Below are 12,527 nucleotides of genomic sequence, written 5' to 3'. Positions count from 1 at the left end.
TTCTATGCATGTTGGTTCTACTTGATCTCGTTGATCAATTAAGGTCACTCGAACTTGTGACAGTTTGAATATATCGTCTTCACTATTGATTCTTCTATATATACTTCCAAGGCCCTTTTTTTAATAGCAGTTACTTATTTGATAAACGTATGTTAAAGGGTATCAAAGTAGACGTTGTGTTCTGCCTGTGCCATTAATTTGCGCTGTTTGGTAATGTTTGTTTTTTCTGTCATGTTTTGCTCCGCATCACCAAAGATGAAATAGTTGTAATTTTGCTTTGCATTTGTTTTCTTAGTGGTGCAATCAAGTATCAGGGTCCATTTGGTTCAGTTATTTGGTTCAGTTATTCAAGTTAGTGTATGATTCGAGTCTCAATTTGATAAATTTATTTACGAGTTCATGTGATTAAGTTGAATTATTAAGGGAATTACAACTAAATAGCAAGTAATACCATTACATTTGCAAGAACCTTCTTTTTTCATTGTATTTAAGTAAATTTCATCCTTGATGAGTTCAGCACTTTCTAATGTCTCAACTCCCAATTAATAAAAGGCACAAAGAAATGTTATTAAATTACATCAAAAAAGCTATTTAGATAAAATTTAAATACACTATTAGAGTAACATTATAATATCAAAATTTTAAAAGTTTACTCAATCTAATTAAAAAGAAAAAAAAAGAAAAGAAAATTTGTGGTGAATCTTCCCATTTTGATATTGCTACCTCAAAATTAAGCAATTATCTCTTTTCATTATTACTCGGGAATAGAAAAAAAAAAAAAAAAAAAAGAAAGAGAAGGGAAAAAAAATTTGTGACCAGTATATATTGCCGGCCCCAGTAGTGAGAAACTGAAACTTTCCATTCTGGGCACTTCACGAGAGTTGCAAATTTCGACTTTACCATAAATGGAAAGCCCAGTAAAAATGGCACGGAGAGAAAACAATGTGTAAAAAGAACAGTAGTGGGCCCTGAGTCGGCCCGTTAAAGCCCGTTTTATTTACAAAGCAGTACCATCTTAGATTTGTGAGCTGTTATTGGATCATTTTGCCTTAATGGGTCGGATTAGGCCAATCTCCGATCATTAACCATTAGGCTTTTGATATTTCACCTATGAGATAATTGATTTTACTCCTCCGGCACACGTTGTGCTATACTATGTCAGCAAGTTTTCGATACGATCTCGTACTACGGCACTTAAATCTTTGCTTATATGTATATCTTTATATTCTTTTATAAAGCTTCCCTGGAAATGAAAATTGTGTTTTAATGTGCGGGTGGTTGGTTGATGAAGTTTGTGAAAGCGCACCAAAGGTGTGTCTATTATATTCTGAAAAAGGCAGTTTTCTGTATGATTCTTGTATCATGGTGTGGCATGTGCCAATCTTTCCACCCGTCTTAGCCAAATGACTCAAGTAGAATGCCAAATGCGCCTTTTAACTCTCCTTTAAGGCATGACATCCATTTTCTTAGATGTATTCCTTTTCCTTTCAATTGTGATAGTCAGGAATAAAACCACACCAATGGTAGCTGTTATGTTTTCTTTATTGCCTTTTATTGGGGACGGTATGGATCATTTTGCTCATTGTGGCAGGAAGATGTTGTGCTGCACAGATTGGAATTAGCTTCTTGCAAGACCTTTTCATATGTCTAGCATGTATAGAATATGTATGTCATTTCTGCTTTGATTTATTCGTTGATTTCAGTTTATCATAGACATACCTCTTTTACGATAAGCTAAGATTTGTATTTGTTGCTTATGTACTTATTTATGCAATATGCTATATTTCTATTAAAATATGCAAGCATGTAGTTTACTTTTCGCTTCAGATCTCAAGCACTTCTCTTCCCTCATCCATTTGGATTTGTGGTGAGCATTGCCATGAACTTCCTTCCTATTTCAAAGAGTCATAGGCATGCCATGGGCATTTTTAAAATGATGAACAAGCCCATTTGCCTTGTTGCAGTCATGCATGGATCGATTTTGAGTTATTTACAATAGAAACTGTTTTTTTTGTGAACTCAGTTTTTAAAAATTTTGTTGTATGGATATATTATTCATCTCTATTTTCCTACCCATTTTTCATCAACTAGTTGTCTGTTCTATTATCTCTGAAAAATGCAGCTCATGATCTTATCAAGTACCATGGGGCACTATGGAAATAATTTTGATCAGTTGCTGTCATGGTTGTCAAGAATTAAATTTCTTGTTTGAGGCTAGGAACAGTGAGAAATGTTTGGAAAACTTTAGAGCTTCGTTTGGTTCGGAGTTAAGTAAGAACTAATTATTCCAAGGATAAGATTAAGTTCAAGATTAAAGTGGGTTAGTAATTTTGTGTTTGATTGAGAATTAAGTTTAGTCCACATATACGCAAAATAGTGTTTGATTAAAGTAAGTGAAATAAAAAAAATAGTGAATAATTATAAATAGAAAATAATAATATTGTCCTAATTATTATATTTGAATTTATATTTAAAATTTAAATAATTAAAAATTATAATTTAAAATTTAAAATTTAAAATTAAAATCAATATTTTTAAATTTTAAATTTAAAAATTTAAAGTTACAAATATAGAATGTCAAATTTATATTTTAAATAATTTAAAATAATAATTTAAAATTTAAAATTCAAAACTCAAAATTAAAAAATATATTTTTAAATCCCAAATTTAAAAACTTAAAGTTACAAATATAAAATATCAAATTTAAAATTTAAATAATTAAAAATAATAATTTTAAATTTCACATTTCAATTTTTTAATTTTAAAAAATAAATATTAATTTTAATATTTAAAATTATAAATTTTAAAAATTTAAAATTTAAAATTTAAAATTTATATATTATAAAAATAAATAGGGTGAATTAATTTAATCCCACCCCTATTCCTATGTTGGGATGGGGTTAGCTAACCCACCTAAAAATTCTTATTTTGGGGTTAAAGGGAAGGGGGGGGGGGGGGGGGGGGGGGGGGGGGCGGGTAACTCCTTACCCCCCCCCCTTAACACCTCAACCAAAACGGGCACTATAGCGAGATTAATCTCCTCAATATCGTTGTGCATAACCATATGCCGCCACAAGATATTATAGGATCTTAGTACCGCTAGACTTCTGACCATGGAATTTATGGATGCTGCGAAAATAACTGAACCCTGAAACCCTAAACCCTAAACCCATAACCCTAAAACCTAAAACCCTAAATAAACACTAAACCAGGGTTTAGGCTTTAGGGTTTATCACATAACAAAGTGTGCTAAATGAAAAATATATATATATAACTATATGGCGCAAAATCCAAGATATTTCTCTCTTTTTTTCAATTTCGTCACCCTCGTCGGTCTCTTCCCTTCCTCTCTTTTCTTCTCTTTTTTTCACCCTCTCTTCCACAATGGCGATGAGCGACCTTCTCCGAACACCAAAAAAATAAACTGATCCAGTGACTGTGGTACGCAATGGAGAGGGACGAGGACCTACGAAATCATGTCGATCTGCAATCGACATTTGTTGAAGGAAATAAATTTGTATTCTTAACAAATCTACATGAAGCGACAACATCAAAGGCCATCGTCGCTGCAAAAAAAGCAAATAGAGCAGTCCGAGTTGGGCTATGGACCGACAGAAGAACGGCGACAGTCAAATGATCCTTCGGTGCTTATGTAGGTGCTTATGTAGATACTTATTGCCTAAAAAGTGCTTCTACTCATATCGACAGTGAAAGCAGAGGCTGGTACCCAGAAGGCTGTAAGACCGAAGTTTGGTACCTGGAAGGCTGCAAGACCGAAGTCTGTTACCCTGAAGACTGCAAGAACGGAGTCTAGTACTCGAAAGGCTGCAAAACCGGAGTCTTGTACCCTGAAAGCTGCAAGAACGAAGTCCGATACCCTGAAGGCTGCAAGATCGGTGGTTGATATCTTAAAAACGACAAGAACGGAGGTACGTATCTCGTCGCTGGGTACGATGCTCCAACGAGATATGGCATCGTCCGTTGTGACCTCCACTGGTTTTGTGGAGAAACGCGCGAGTATGGTCTTAAACATGGGCGATTCCCAGGACTTTGTCCAAGACCCGGCCTTTTGTGATAAAACCGACCAAAGCTCCTTCGATTAATAAACGTTCTTTCACAAAGAATTAGTTTTTCGTCTATTATCTTGAATGGATTCTCAGCAGTGGCCTCTGGCACTTCTGTTTCTTGGAATTTAACATAGTTATTTGTAAGATTGGTAATTTTACTGTACAAACTAAATGTTTCTTCAAGCATACCTCTTGGAACTCTATGAGCTTCGGCGAAGTTTATAATGTGTTCATTCCGGCCCAGAAGGTTAGATACAGAATGGTATCTTGGATTCCTTAATAGAACCTAGGAATCGCCCATTTCCCAGCGACGAGATACCCGCCTTCAAGATATCAACCACCAGTCTTGCAGTCTTCTGGGTACCGGACTCCGTTCTTGCAGCCTTCAGGGTACTAGACTCCGGTTTGTGAAAAAATGTTTATTAATCGAAGGAGCTTTGGTCGGTTTTGTTGCAAAAGGTTGGGTTTTGGACAAAGTCCTGAAAATCGCTCATTTCCAAAACCCTACCCGCATGTTTTCCCACAAAACCAGTGAAGATCACAATGGACGGTGCTATATCTCGCTGGAACAACGTACCGAACAACGAGATACGTACCTCCGTTCTTGCCGCCTTCAAGGTATCAACCATCGGTCTTGCAGCCTTCAGGGTACCAAACTTCGTTCTTGCAGCCTTCAGGGTACCAGACTCCGGTCTTGCAGCCTTCCGGATACCAGACTCCGTTCTTGCAGCCTTCAGAGTATCAGACCCCGGACTTGTATCCTTCCGGGTACCAGACTCCGTTCTTGCAACCTTCCGGATACCAGCTTCTGCCTTCACTGCCGATATGAGCGGAAGCATTTCTTAGACAATAAGCATTTGCATAGGCACCGGAGGAGCATTCAACTGTTGTCGTTCTTCCGTCGATTATAGCCCAACTCGGACTGCTCCATTTGATTTTTCTACAGCGACAATGGCTTTTGATGTCGTTGCTTCAGATAGATTTTCTCTCCATTGCGTACCACAGCCACTGGACCAGTTTATTTTTTGGTGCTCGGAAAAGGTCGCTCACCGCCATTATGGAGAAAAGAGGATTGAAAAAATAGAATAAGAGATCGGAAAGGAAGAGACTGATATGTCAGTATGTATATGTAAGTTTTAGGTATATATGGTCATCCTTTCTTGAATTTTTCGCCACTGGGTAAAGATGTTCCCCTGTCCTCGCCCGCTTCACTCTTATCTCCTCAGCAAGGATTTAAATACCGTCGCACAGGGGTGTGCCGGAAATTTGTCGACATGATGCGTGCCGCGTCATGCCGGTCACGAAAAATATATATATATACCGACACATAATGACATAAAATATTTATTTTCTTTAGCAACAAAATATGCCAATTATTTATTATATATTTTTATCATATCGTTTAAAATTTATTGGGAAAATTATATATTAATTTCAAGAATAAAAAATTTTGAGTTGTGCTATTGGCACGGATGCTATATCGCGCTACAATTTTACTGGCACAATATCGTTGAGGACTATGCTGAAAAGGTATGGGTCAGCAAATACCGGATTAAAATCCAGGCGGCGGTCTCACGTCTGCTTGGCTTTCCTCCGTGTCTTAGTCTGCTCGTCAGTGAGCAGAGAGAGATTTGGCTTGCGTGGGAAAAGGTATTGTTGGTCGGCAGCCTCAAAAGGGATGGGCCTACTCTTCCACACATCTTCCATGACTGCTACGTCGAGAAATATCTCTACAAGAAAAGCCTAGTTCCGCATCAATTCTTTAAGATGGGACAAGGAGGTTGCCCCCCTCCAACTTTCAGAGACGACCTTAAGCCAGATTATCTTCGTAAACTATTGGAAGGAAGAAACTTAGTAAACTATTAGTGGGAAGAAAATTAGTAAACTATTGGTAGGAAGAAAATTAGCTAGGAAGTTGTAGTTTATAGAAACAATATAGTTGTTTCTTAAATTTTCTCTTTATAATTTAATTTGTCTTGCTGAATGTTCCACCAAAGTGTATAACTACTTGAAATATACAAAATAGATAGAGAGAGACAAAGTTGATTGGTCATAGTAATGAACTGTGGCTTCACTTATTTGATAGGTTCAAAAGTGGCTTTTTTTCCTAAATATGAAACAAAATATTATTAAAATCTATTTAAAAACTACTAACCTCTATCATACCACGACGAATTATTTAGTGTTTTTATGTGATTGATTTACCATTGTGCATATTTATTGGTCGACTGATAGAGATGCTTAGACCATACTATATCATAGTTAGGATTTGTGAAACAACAATTATTTCTAAGCTGAAAAGTATCTTGATCCTCTGGTTCATATTTGGTTGGTGGATCCTTACCCACTAACAACATTGTTTTGTTTTCCTTCAAAACAAAAAAAACTACGAAAGATAAGAGTATAAAACCCGGCATTTGGCACATATAAATCAAATTTAGCACTAATAATTTTTATCAACTCGATAAAAATAAAATGGTGACTACTGGCAGGATCAACCAGGTCGCACATCCTCTGTGACGTCGGCACCACCGAGATGCCCGACCACCCACAGGGGGCGGAGGGGGCCCGACGGCGGGCCAACCGTTGTCTCGAAGAATGCGGCTTGACGACCGACCGAGGTCCGGGACAGGGCTGAAGCCCGCAGCATCTGCCGTATCCTAAAACACCAAACTAACCCCTAGACCCCTAAATCCCAAACCCCTAAAACACTAAACCTCAAAAGGGTAGTAGAAATGGCACTTTTATATAGAAACCACACATATTGAAACACAAAATTTCATATAAACACTATGAAATTCATTAGGCAAACAAATTGAAACAATAAACGGATTACACAAAAGAAATATATATATATATATATATATATATATATATATATATATATATATNTATATATATATATAAGATGTAATCTGAACTAAACAAGAAAAGAAAAGAAAAAAATTGAGCAAAATAAAAGAAATAAAATAAAAGCCAAGAGATGAAGCCAGGATAAAAAGATGGCAAAGAGACCTATAAGATTAACTACTGGAAGAGAAATGAAAAAGACATCAGAAAAGAAAAATTTAAGCAAAATGAATGGACACAAAAAACTCATAGATGCGCTATGAAATTCATTAAGCAAACAAATTGAAAACAACAAGCAAACAATAAATAAATTGCACAACAGAAATATGCAATATATAAAAGATGTAATCTAAACTAAACAAGAAGAGAAAAAAAAATCTAAAAGCAAAACAAAAGAAGTAATAAAAGCCAAGAGATGAAGCCAGAATAAAAAGATGGTAAACAGACCTATAGAGAAACGAATGAAAGAGAAATGAAAACGACTTTAAAGAAAAAGATAAGACACAAAGGAATCAGATTATCATTGCGAGATGCACGATGCAACCACTGGAATTGCTATTGTAGGGCTTTAATTAACATGAAGAGATCAAGCTTTACCAAGGCCTCCTGGCATTATAGACTACAATAGAGAAAACCTAAACCCATCAAAACCTAACCCCTAAAACCACGAACTCTCACCTGCTGCTCCGTCAACTGTTGCTGCTACTACTGCAGCCTCTCCCAGTCCCTAATCCCTAAAACCTTGTGCTACTCCCGTCGCAACTTAGGATTTCGTACTTCAGTCCCTAGACCTTAAACCAAAGAACCTAGTTGGTAAAATTACAGAAGAGAGTTGAGAATATATAATCCTAAACTAACCTATTGCCACTAGTTGAAAGGAGGTGACAAGAACTAATAAACTACAAGTTAGATACACAAAATCTCTTTGCAAATTATATTTCTATTATGTTTTCGCAATGTTCAAATTTCATTTTGGTTACAAGCAATAACATCCTTCACAAAAAACTTAAATTGTTATATTAGAAATTTGTTTAAATATGCAAGTAATAAAAAATTGAGCCAAAGCCGCAAACCTAAATCTTACTAGAGAGAACTAGAAAAGAGGGAGAACCTAAAAACCTAGACCAACATATAACTCTATTTGAGAGTAGAGAAGAGGAAAGAGAAGTAGGCACTAAGAAAGAGACCCACAAAATCTCTTTCAAAATTTTATTTTTATTGTGTTTTCAATATTCAAATTATGATATAAGCAATACAAATGTCACAATAAACTTGCATTGTTCAGGTTATTGCAATTTTTGTTTTAATCAAATTACATTGCAAATTCAAGTTTGAAGTAGATCGCACAAAAATAGATTGAAAGATGCAGAATGTTAATCAAATTACAATGCTAATCCAATATAGTTTATATTTCAATGACAAACAGGCAATCAAGTAATCATACAATATGCAAATGCTTTTATCAATGGATTAGCATTTGTTAGTTTCTCATTCACAATCAGATATCCTTCGATTGTTCAAAGGACTAATCTAAAACCAATTGTGCCTAAGAAATCTAACGAATTTTAGTGATAAAAATTAATGCATACTTACAAATTAGTGCTATGGAAATCCAGAAATTGTAGAAGATCTCCAAAAGTGTGATCAATACTATCCATTGATGTCATTATTCTCCTGCCAAATCAAGCAATAACCCTCAAGATACAAACTGAAATTCTTCAACCTGCAAACAAAGCGTTTTTCAGCATCCAATCGTGAAAAAATTAAAGAGAAAAGGACAGAGAGAGGATTTGAGGAATTTCCTAATGAAAATAAATTTTATGTAAATAGAAATAGCAGCTCATTCAACTTGGAAACTGTGAAGGATGATTTTGTTATGGAAATACTTCTCGCTTCAACTTTTATTAGTAACAGGCAAATAAGGGCAGCTTCTTGAGGTTGGTTGAAAATATAATTCAAAGTGATTACTCGGCAACTTCTGTTTAACCAAATTGATGACACATTGGGAAAAGAAAAACAGAAAAACATACTCGTCATAGAGTTGGAACTTTTTGCATTGGTTGCACACCGGACATGTCCCAAAGACCATACGAAGATAGCAGTGGGTGCAGCATGCAGTCTGCAGATGAACCATGATGAAATCCTCCTTCAATGAGCAAATGGTCTCACCAAGCTAAGACCGAAAAAAAAAAAAAGAAAAGGAATCCTAAGGAACCAATGTAACGTAGAATATATTATCCAAAACCAAACCAACACACCACTTTCACTAAATATTAATAAAGCAGATAATTTAGCCAGTTCTATAGCTAGGATTAAAATATAATGAATCTTTATTAAAAAGAAAAAAGCAGGGAACAGAATAGGTAATTTACTTTCTGCATAACAAAGCATCCTTGGAGAAATTGCTAGAAGGATCAGTACGACCAGCAGCTTTTCAGTGTCCTTTTTGAAATAATCCTTTCTATTTTCCCCTTGGTTTGTTGCTCTTTATTATCTTGTTGTTGACATCGTCGATTGAGAATAGCATTATGTGGCAACGGTGTACGTTCACTTCTTTATACCTCCTTAACAAAGCACTTAGGCCATCTGCCTGTCCTCCATCATTTTTTTGGCCATTAAAGAGGTTTGAGGGAGCCAATCTTCCCACTGCATAAGATGTAAAGATTTATACAGGTCTTGACTTTGAGAATTTTTTATAGACCCTGAAAACTCATACACCCACACAGGAAACAATAATAATAATAAAAGGAACATTTAGTCTTCTAGAGCAAAGAAGAAGGGAAGATAAGAGAACAAAAATTCCCAGGATGTAGAACTTTAGAGATTCTTCTGTTTCCTCGTTATTTCTCCACTAGCTAAACTTTGCCTTCTTAAATTGAGTGCCATCTACCTGTCACAACAAAGCTAGTTATGGCACATAATGCAGAAGGACTGTCAAGTTTCATAACTTCCATATGAATAATTTGTATTTCGTTTAATTCGAGCACCACAAGACAAGCAATAAATCAGTGGGAGTTCAAAGGTAGGCTTCTCCACTGGGCCTCATTGAATGTTTCATTGCTTAATTCTTTTCATCCTTCACATTACTTTGTGTGAGAAGGACTGTAAAATGATTACAATGATATGATAAAAAGAAAACAATAAAGAATAAGTAGAAATTTATAAGTCAAATTTTCTAAGCACCAGTAGCAGAAAAGGCAGATCTCAGAGAGATGGGACAAGAATTAACTATCATCTTAAGCATTTCAAAATATGCCTACTGGTAAAATTACAGTCTCCTTTTCTGAAAGGCCAATTTGATTAATGATTTATCAAGTGATATGGGCTTTGTGCTTCATAATGAATATCTAATATAAATATCTTTAATGAAATATTACAGCCGGCATCAAGCACAAAAGAGGCGGAGAACAAGATCCACTGCAAGTAGTTTAAGAGAAAAGGTAGGAAAGAAAGTTCACCAATAATTGCAAAAGCACATCTCAACATGGAAGAAAGCTAAGCAATAAAGTTACTGAGTATTGCAAAAGCAAAATCCAACTAATGACTAGTAGCTACTTTTGCAGTAAACTAACAATTTGAAAATCCAGAAGCTTACCTGACAAACTATTTCCTCAGACCAACAATGTGAACCCTAATTTGCTCTGAAGTGAACAATTTCGTCAGTGAAATGCTTTTGATCTTCAGTTTGCCTGATTCACTTCTATTTGAAGGATCTGTCAGTGAATCATTTATTTAGACCTAAACTTTGGCATTTTCCAGTTGATCTCATTCTCACTCATGCAGAAATCTTGCTTGGCATGACAATCAAACTTATGGGAAACACCGGCATTAGGATTTGGTCTCTGCACATGAGCACTCCCAGCAATATTATAACAATCACCGTTGACAAGTGTATGCTTTAGGATCAATAAGTGAAAGCCATTAAGGAACAACATCCAAAGTATGCACAAAAAGATTCTATTCCAGCAACATTTTGCATCATAAATCAAATCAAGAAAATCAAATTTTAAGTGGCAATTGCCTAACTGCACAATGATTGAAATCAGATAGAGGAAGATGAGTCACCTGGAGAAATGTTACCACGTATGGTGGCAGGGATAGCATCGGCGAGCTGCGTAGTATCGCCGGCGATGATGGTAAGGATAATGATGACGAGCTTTGAATTGAAAGTGAACTCAGTAAGCAACCTTTTATAGAGTCCTTCCCCTCAACGCTCGCCGCCGATGGATGACGATCACCATAATACTTCACCATTACCGATCGCGCTCCGTCGCCGCCCGAGGTTTCGTAAGGTCAGGCCCATGGATCGATCGACGGTAGCAAAGTAGAAAAGGTGAAAACTCTCTCTCTCAATCTATTTTTCAAAATTAACATCGAGGAACTTTAGCGGAATTTGAACTCCCCTCCGGATCGAGGACAATCGAGGGAAACGAAATTTTGGAGACTCGGTGGATGATTTGGGCGGAATCGGCAGAATTTTTGGGGATCACATCGTACAGAGCCGGGCAAAAGTGTTTGTGCTTCGACTTTTTATAAATTTTGCCAAGGGCCCAGCCAGAATCATGCTATAATCCATAGATAAGCTGTGACCCAAACCTGTTTCATATGCGAACTGAGATTAGACTGGAAAGCCTCGAGATTTTCCAACACTAGGCCCAAACTATCTTAACCACGATTGGGCTTTTGATCTGAGAACCATAGGCCCAAAGAATAATCAAAAACTTATCATAGGATTTCAAAAAATAAACAAACATTAAGATTGAAGCTGCAATTTCAATAAAAAATAAATAAACAAATAAATAAATCATCCATTGTATGCTGCACATAGTATTATATGTTAAGTTTTCATTTCACAAGAGAATTAGATTGTAAATACTGTTCCTTTGGTAGATCAACGAACGTACAAGCTTATAAAATTTAACTAAATGCCTTATTAATGAAATAAAAGGCTATGTAACGATTTGTCAAGCCCGAAAGATTTCTTCCATGTCATCGATAAAAAAAAAAAATCATATCAAGTCCTTGTTAGCAATCTAAAGTACCTGCCACAGGAAATGCTAGACAGGAAGTGAATGGCATCCCAGATGAGAATAAAGGGACTAGATACAAGTAATAACAAATTATTGAAATGAGATTTCGTTTATTACAGAATATCGTACTTTGTCTCTTTTTAGAGTGGATATAGGGTTTTGAGCGAACTATCACGTGAAAAATAGGGAAAATAAAACAATCCACTTGAGAATCCATGGATGTTCCCATTTAATTCTACCCACTCATTTAAGGTTTATTTATGGTAGTGATCAATCCCTGTGCTACCTCACTGACACTGTTTTTAAAATTGAAATCAAATTTAGTTGCTTGGAGTTATAATTTATTTGAATTAAGAAGATTTCAATTCAATTTAATTAAATTAGTTGTTAATAGATCTATTGGAATAAAATTGGAGACTGATTAAAAATATAGTCCTAGAGAGATTTATAAGCACATATTTTGATTTTTCTCGCTTTTCTTTATCACTTCAAAAGTTGCTCGCGCGGGGACTTGCCAATTGAAACGCTGCACTCTGCTAGCCCGGTTTACCGAGGGCCCACTGTTTGTAACAGTATTTCC

The 12,527-nt window shown here is 35.8% G+C and overlaps 1 long non-coding RNA gene across 4 annotated transcripts; it reads right to left on the bottom strand.

Moving 5' to 3' along the window:
* Positions 5,470 to 11,442, bottom strand: LOC109719124. Of its 4 annotated transcripts, none has more exons than XR_002218615.1 (6): positions 10,983 to 11,442; positions 10,513 to 10,759; positions 9,290 to 9,807; positions 8,948 to 9,090; positions 8,511 to 8,640; positions 5,470 to 5,900 (listed from the first exon to the last, which is right to left on the bottom strand). It is a non-coding gene; the product is annotated as an uncharacterized LOC109719124 (long non-coding RNA). The 4 variants fall into 4 exon arrangements; XR_002218616.1 differs by having other exon boundaries at positions 5,470 to 5,797; XR_002218614.1 differs by lacking the exon at positions 5,470 to 5,900 and having other exon boundaries at positions 8,177 to 8,640.

Source organism: Ananas comosus, linkage group 13 (genome assembly GCF_001540865.1).
Source record: "Ananas comosus cultivar F153 linkage group 13, ASM154086v1, whole genome shotgun sequence".
Classification (NCBI taxonomy): domain Eukaryota; kingdom Viridiplantae; phylum Streptophyta; class Magnoliopsida; order Poales; family Bromeliaceae; genus Ananas; species Ananas comosus.
Note: the sequence above shows the minus strand (reverse complement) of the source record. Positions and strands in the feature narration are given on the sequence as shown.